This window comes from Gymnoscopelus microlampas, assembly GCF_963454915.1.
Source record: "Gymnoscopelus microlampas genome assembly, chromosome: 3".
Taxonomy (NCBI): Eukaryota; Metazoa; Chordata; class Actinopteri; order Myctophiformes; family Myctophidae; genus Gymnoscopelus; species Gymnoscopelus microlampas.
Window position 1 is genome coordinate 42,162,419 of NC_139940.1, and position 7,983 is coordinate 42,170,401.

A 7,983-nucleotide genomic window follows, 5' to 3' on the forward strand; every position below is an offset into this window, starting at 1 on the left:
CTTGGAATCTGCGGTTCTGAAACGTTTTGTTGTCAACCCCCCAAATTGACATGTATTTGGGCAGTGGACCCCAATGTGAAAAGATGTAGTGGCAGGGCCCCCCATGAAAAAGATTTATATTTATGCTGTAACACATTTTTTTTAAAGTTATTTGTCTTGTTTGTTGTTCAAGTCAAAGCACCAGGAAGGCTGTACTTGTCAGCCATCTGTTAGCTCAATGGGTTGAGACGCAGTATTCATGATCCAGAGGCCATGAGTTCAAATCCCATTGATGTCTTTCCTATGATTCTTTCCTTTGCAGACTGGCTTCCAGAAGATCAACTGAAAACTACCAGGAAGGCTATATTTGTCATCCAACTGTTAGCTCAATGGGTTGAGACGCAGTATACATGATCCAGAGGCCATGAGTTCAAATCCCATTGATGTCTTTCCTATGATTCTTTCCTTTGCAGACTGGCTTCCAGAAGATCAACTGAAAACTACCAGGAAGGCTGTACTTGTCAGCCATCTGTTAGCTCAATGGGTTGAGACGCAGTATTCATGATCCAGAGGCCATGAGTTAAAATCCCATTGATGTCTTTCCTATGATTCTTTCCTTTGCAGACTGGCTTCCAGAAGATCAACTGAAAACTACCAGGAAGGCTGTACTTGTCAGCCATCTGTTAGCTCAATGGGTTGAGACGCAGTATACATGATCCAGAGGCCATGAGTTCAAATCCCACTGGTGTCTTTACTGTGATGCTTTCCTTTGCAGACTAACTTCTAGAAAAACAAGTTAAAACCACCAGGAAACCTGTAACTCTCAGCCAACAGCTTAGCTCAACTGGTAGAGCGTCTGTCCAATGACTTGACTTGAGTGGGTTCGATTCCCACTCGAGTCAAGTGTCCCGGTAACTTGAGGCAACGGATAAATTGACTGATATCCTTAGTGATGCTTCCCTTTGCAGACTAACTTCTAGAAAAACAAGTTAAAACCACCAGGAAACCTGTAACTCTCAGCCAACAGCTTAGCTCAACTGGCAGAGCGTCTGTCCAATAACATGACTTGACCTGACTTGAGTGGGTTCGATTCCCACTCCGAGTCATGTGTCCCCGGTAACTTGGGGCAACGGATAAATTGACTGATATTCTTCGTGATGCTTCCCTTTGCAGACTAACTTCTAGAAAAACAAGTTAAAACCACCAGGAAACCTGTAACTCTCAGCCGACAGCTTAGCTCAACTGGTAGAGCGTCTGTCCAATAACATGACTTGACTTGAGTGGGTTCGATTCCCACTCAGTCAATTTATCCGTTGACCCAAGTTACCGGGGACACTTGACTCGAGTGGGAATCGAACCCACTCAAGTCAAGTCAAGTCATGTTATTGGACAGACGCTCTACCAGTTGAGCTATGCTGTTGGCTGAGAGTTACAGGTTTCCTGGTGGTTTTAACTTGTTTTTCTAGAAGTTAGTCTGCAAAGGGAAGCATCACTAAGGATATCAGTCAATTTATCCGTTGCCCCAAGTTACCGGGGACACTTGACTCGAGTGGGAATCGAACCCACTCAAGTCAAGTCAAGTCATGTTATTGGACAGACGCTCTACCAGTTGAGCTATGCTGTTGGCTGAGAGTTACAGGTTTTCTGGTGGTTTTAACTTGTTTTTCTAGAAGTTAGTCTGCAAAGGGAAGCGTCACAGTAAAGACACCAGTGGGATTTGAACTCATGGCCTCTGGATCATGTATACTGCGTCTCAACCCATTGAGTTAACAGATGGCTGACAAGTACAGCCTTCCTGGTAGTTTTCAGTTGATCTTCTGGAAGCCAGTCTGCAAAGGAAAGAATCATAGGAAAGACATCAATGGGATTTGAACTCATGGCCTCTGGATCATGAATACTGCGTCTCAACCCATTGAGCTAACAGTTGGATGACAAATATAGCCTTCCTGGTAGTTTTCAGTTGATCTTCTGGAAGCCAGTCTGCAAAGGAAAGAATCATAGGAAAGACATCAATGGGATTTGAACTCATGGCCTCTGGATCATGAATACTGCGTCTCAACCCATTGAGCTAACAGATGGCTGACAAGTACAGCCTTCCTGGTGCTTTGACTTGAACAACAAACAAGACAAATAACTTGCTGCATGTTGCATAGTTTTAGAATTGTACTCCTTTAAAAGTTCAGAGATTTATAATGGAGGCGGATGGAAGGTTTTGGGACCTCAAAAAAACACTTTCACCTAGAAACTCCATTCACAGTTCAAAAATTCCAGTTTACTGTGGACATGCATGCTTGAGATTTTCTTTTTTTTTAAAATCATTTGTAGTTTTGGTGATATTTCACTTTAAGCGCCCCATGCATTGTCGATGCGGCAATGGACATTTAAAGGACTACAATTCTAAAACTATGCAACATTTCAAAGATTCCTTTCCAGGCAAACATGTCCACAGTAAGATGAACATTTTAAAGTATGAATGAGGTTACTAGGCGTAAGTATGAAGTTGTAAGCCTGTCTTTAAATGTCCATTGCCGCATTAACAATGCATGGGGCGCGTAAAGTTAAATATCTCCAAAACTACAAATGATTTCAAAGAAAAAATCTCAAGCATGCATGTCGAAAGTAAGCAGGGCTGCCAACACTCCTGGATCCCGCATGAGTCTCCTGGTTTTTGACCATGTCTCCTGACACTCTTCTGGATCGTCATTTCTTCTGGTTTTCTTCTGAATTTGGTATCAAACTGACAAACTCTAAATTGCCTGAAACGTATTCCAAACAGGTTTTTGGGGGGACGATTTTGGCCTCCACACTTAGTGATTTTTTCGGATTTAACTTTCGTTTCGGTAAAATAAATTTTACCGAAACGAAAATTACCAATCAACTCTAAATTGCCTGAAACGTACTCCTAACAGGTTTTTGGGGGGACGATTTTGGCCTCCACACTTAGTGATTTTTTCGGATTTAACTTTCGTTTCAGTAAAATAAATTCTACCGAAACGAAAATTACCAATCAACTCTAAATTGCCTGAAACATACTCCTAACAGGTTTTTGGGGGGACGATTTTGGCCTCCACACTTAGTGATTCTTTCGGATTTAACTTTCGTTTCGGTAAAATAAATTTTACCGAAACGAAAATTTCCAATCAACTCTAAATTGCCTGAAACGTACTCCTAACAGGTTTCTGGGGGGACGATTTTGGCCTCCACACTTAGTGATTTTTTCGGATTTAACTTTCGTTTCGGTAGTGACAAACTTTCGTTTCGGTAGTGACACAATGGTGAAAAAATAAATTTACTAAGTCCAGAGCTCGATGGATGTTAGGGACCAAAAAATGTCACTACAAAGTACTACAGATGTGCCACTTCAAAACTTCACATGTCCTGCCATCGCCAAGACAGTAAATTTTCAGGGGATTCCCAGGGCAATAAGAGGGACAAAGAAGGGCATTTAAAATGCTGAATTATTTTGATGATCACTGCTTTTATGATGCTAATTAATTTGAGCAACTGGTCAAATCACCTTTCGCCTCATAATGAGTCTGACACCTTCTTAAACACACATTCTTTTGTTCTCATGTATATGGATGTCTGTTGAAGGGAAAAACGGGGGTGTGTAGTGACAACTTCTTTTCAGGGGCAAAACAGTGCATTTTAAGGGCAGAAAAGGGAGGAAAACAATATATTTTCAGGGCACTATCAGGGAAAGAACAGTAACGTGTGAAGTTTTGAAGTGGCACATCTGTACCAATCAACTCTAAATTGCCTGAAACGTACTCCTAACAGGTTTTGGGGGGGGACGATTTTGGCCTCCACACTTAGTGATTTTTTCGGATTTAACTTTCGTTTCGGTAAAATAAATTTTACCGAAACGAAAATTACCAATCAACTCTAAATTGCCTGAAACGTACTCCTAACAGGTTTCTGGGGGGACGATTTTGGCCTCCACACTTAGTGATTTTTTCGGATTTAACTTTGGTTTCGGTAGTGACAAACTTTCGTTTCGGTAGTGACACAATGGTGAAAAAATTAATTTACTAAGTCCAGAGCTCGATTAATGTTAGGGACCAAAAAAAAGTCACTACAAAGTACTACCAATCAACTCTAAATTGCCTGAAACGTACTCCTAACAGGTTTTGGGAGGGACGATTTTGGCCTCCACACTTAGTGATTTTTTCGGATTTAACTTTCGTTTCGGTAAAATACATTTTACCGAAACGAAAATTACCAATCAACTCTAAATTGCCTGAAACGTACTCATAACAGGTTTCTGGGGGGACGATTTTGGCCTCCACACTTAGTGATTTTTTCGGATTTAACTTTCGTTTTGGTAGTGACACAATGGTGAAAAGATACATTTACTAAGTCCAGAGCTCGATTAATGTTAGGGACCAAAAAAAAGTCACTACAAAGTACTACCAATCAACTCTAAATTGCCTGAAACGTACTCCTAACAGGTTTTGGGAGGGACGATTTTGGCCTCCACACTTAGTGATTTTTTCGGATTTAACTTTCGTTTCGGTAAAATAAATTTTACCGAAACGAAAATTACCAATCAACTCTAAATTGCCTGAAACGTACTCATAACAGGTTTCTGGGGGGACGATTTTGGCCTCCACACTTAGTGATTTTTTCGGATTTAACTTTCGTTTCGGTAGTGACACAATGGTGAAAAAAAAAAGTCACTACAAAGTACTACCAATCAACTCTAAATTGCCTGAAACATACTCCTAACAGGTTTTTGGGGGGACGATTTTGGCCTCCGAACTTAGTGATTTTTTCGGATTTAACTTTCGTTTCGGTAGTGACAAAATTTCGTTTCGATAGTTACAAAATGGTAAAAAAAAAAAAAAGTCACTACAAAGTACTACCAATCAACTCTAAATTGCCTGAAACGTACTCCTAACAGGTTTTTGGGGGGACGATTTTGGCCTCCACACTTTTTTCGGATTTAACTTTCGTTTCGGTAGTGACAAACTTTCGTTTCGGTAGTGACACAATGGTGAAAAAAATAATTTACTAAGTCCAGAGCTCGATGAATGTTAGGGACCAAAAACAGTCACTACAAGTACTACCAATCAACTCTAAATTGCCTGAAACATACTCCTAACAGGTTTTTGGGGGGACGATTTTAGCCTCCACACTTAGTGATTTTTTCGGATTTAACTTTCGTTTCGGTAGTGATACAATGGTGAAAAAATAAATGTACTGAGTCCAGAGCTCGATGAATGTTAGGGACCAAAAAAAGTCACTACAAAGTACTGCAGATCACAGGTTTCTGTTGTGGCTGTTCTTCAGAATTTACATACTACAGATTAATACTACAATTACTTCAACAACAATAAGAAACCAGAAACAACAAATGAAGAAATACAAGCTTCTAGCCTTATAGATCCGCTATTTTTGACGAATGTTTCCACCCATAATAAAAAGTTAAGTATAAAGTTATTTTCAACTTGTGTTTTTCAGTAACAGAGTATCCCAGTCTCTCCTCAGTCATATCCCGGCGGACACATTAGTCTTCAAGGCAAGAGTCAAAGTCAGAATGCAACATATACCTTATAGACGCCGGTAGGGAAGGGGCAACTATTATTAGCTTATAGATTCCAAGGACTTGGAATCAATACTCGATTAATGTTAGAACATAAGTCTAAAAACACACTTCCCTAAAGGCAAGGCTCCTTTCGGTCATCTCTGTGCTTTCAGAGCTCGCTCTATCGGGACGGACATGGGTCCTTCAAGACATAGGAGCTCTGACTGGAAGGCTCTGTCTTCTGATATGTCATTCTATAAAAAGTACACATGTGACATCATTATATGGGAGCGCCAATGGAGGGGGAAGGCTGCTTCCGTACACACTCCTCAGCGTGGCAGCGTTTTTCCTTTTTAGTATTTTTAAGCCTTTTCTTTTTTTCCTACACCGTCGGGTGTCTAAGGAGTTATGACAGACAAGCACTTCTGGTCATCAGCACAGCGATCGTACACAGAATTCCGGACTTTTTCGCAGAAAACCCTCCACCCAGCTGGGTGGTGGGAGATCTTCCCTTTGTCTCGGCAGGGATCATAGCGTGGAAACGGCGAAAGAGGCGAGCGCGTCCTGGCCGTCTGGGGACAAGAGCGGGCCTTCGAAAATGTTCAAAAAATAGCAGATGTCCAAGCTCACAGCGCGGCACGATAAACATATAAATGGATAAAGTGGTTAAAATATTTATGATGCTACCTTAACTACTTTAGCTGGGAATCCCCTGAAATCCCCCCAAGGACCCCTGGGGGTCCCCGGACCCCACTTTGAGACAGGCTAAGAGCTTGTAGCTGCGTTTGGAACCGTATCCATCACACTGTCAGAGCTGGTGTGTGGACTTCACGTCTGATAAACCATTACAATACCAATGGTCCTCAAACTTTTACATTTCAAGGACCACCATAACGGGTCCATTTGGTTCCATTTGTACACTAAAGAGTTAGACCTGTAATGGTCCATTTGGTCATCAACAATTATAATGATAATGAAGGATCCCAACCCTACACAATGAACATAAAGAATAAAACAAACCATGTAAGGGTAAATACAACATTATGAACATAAAGATAAAATAAACCACATAAGGGGAAATATAACACTATGAACAAAGAATTAAACAAACCATGTAAGGGTAAATACAACACAATGAACATAAAGAATAAAACATAAAACCATAAAGGGTAAATACAACACTATGAACATAAATAAAACAGACCATATAAAATGGTAAATACAACACTATGAGTAGGGCACTGCAGGGAATTGAACCCCATCCCGGTAAACCAGGAGAACCACACCAGAGCCTTTGTTTTTATGTTATTTACAAATCACATGGTAACATTCACTCATTTACATTTCAACAGTAAAGTCACTTCACAATTTGCAATGTAGATATTCATCTATACGCTTTGTCCAGAGTGACTCACAATAAACAAGGTAAACACATACATAGAAAACAGAGACAGTGTAGTGTCTCAGTAAACTAGGATCACAGGTAACCCAAAAACCTAGCATCAGTCTAAACGGTATAATAAATTAATAATCTGTACATAGAAACTATAGGATGCCAGGTCAACAAATTAACCCAGCATCTGAGGTATTTTTTACTTTACTGGAGTATTTCCAATGTTCAGTACTTCTACTTATACTCCACCACACCTCAGAGGCAAATATTGTACTTTTACTCCACTCCATTTTTTGAAACCTTTAGTTACTTTGTAGATTTTGATTATTACTACAAAACATACAAACATTAACCCTATTTAAACTTTGGACATTTGAAAATAGCAGATCTACAAGCTCAAAATGCATCTAAGTGCTACAGGATGTGGTGGAGTCTGAAGATGAGTCTCTTCACATTACAACAATGATGAGCTACGCTGTTGGTCACAGAATTCCTGAAGCAGCACAGCTGTACAGTTACAGATAATGAGCCTATTGAGATCAGATATGGTAATGTTTAGTGATATAGCACCTTTATAAAAAAAAGAAGAAATCAATAAATAAACAAATAAATACAATACAAAAAAACATCACATTCAAATACAGTAAATGGAAGTTTAAACAAAACATACATTACAACTGAAATATTTTTTGTGCAAATATTACATAATTTCCAATGATATTATCCATCAAAGACTAATGCTATTATGTAATTTTGACAAGCCTATGAAGTCATGACGACCAAGAAGAAAACAGGAAAACAATAACCCAAAATACATGTCAATAATTAACATTACAACAATAAAAAAAGGAGAAAAACTAAAACAAAATACAGATAAGATACAATAAACTAACAGATATTCAAATTAATATTTGCACAAAAAAAACCTCTTTCTGACCTCCCTCATCTATCCCGTCACAGTTCATCCATTCAATTTAGTTTATCCACTTAACAAGGCTGCCATGTTAAAGGACAAGTCCGGACTAGAATAACAGCCTTTTTTCCTACTTTTATTGATCCCAAATGACTGGCCATGGAAAATTCA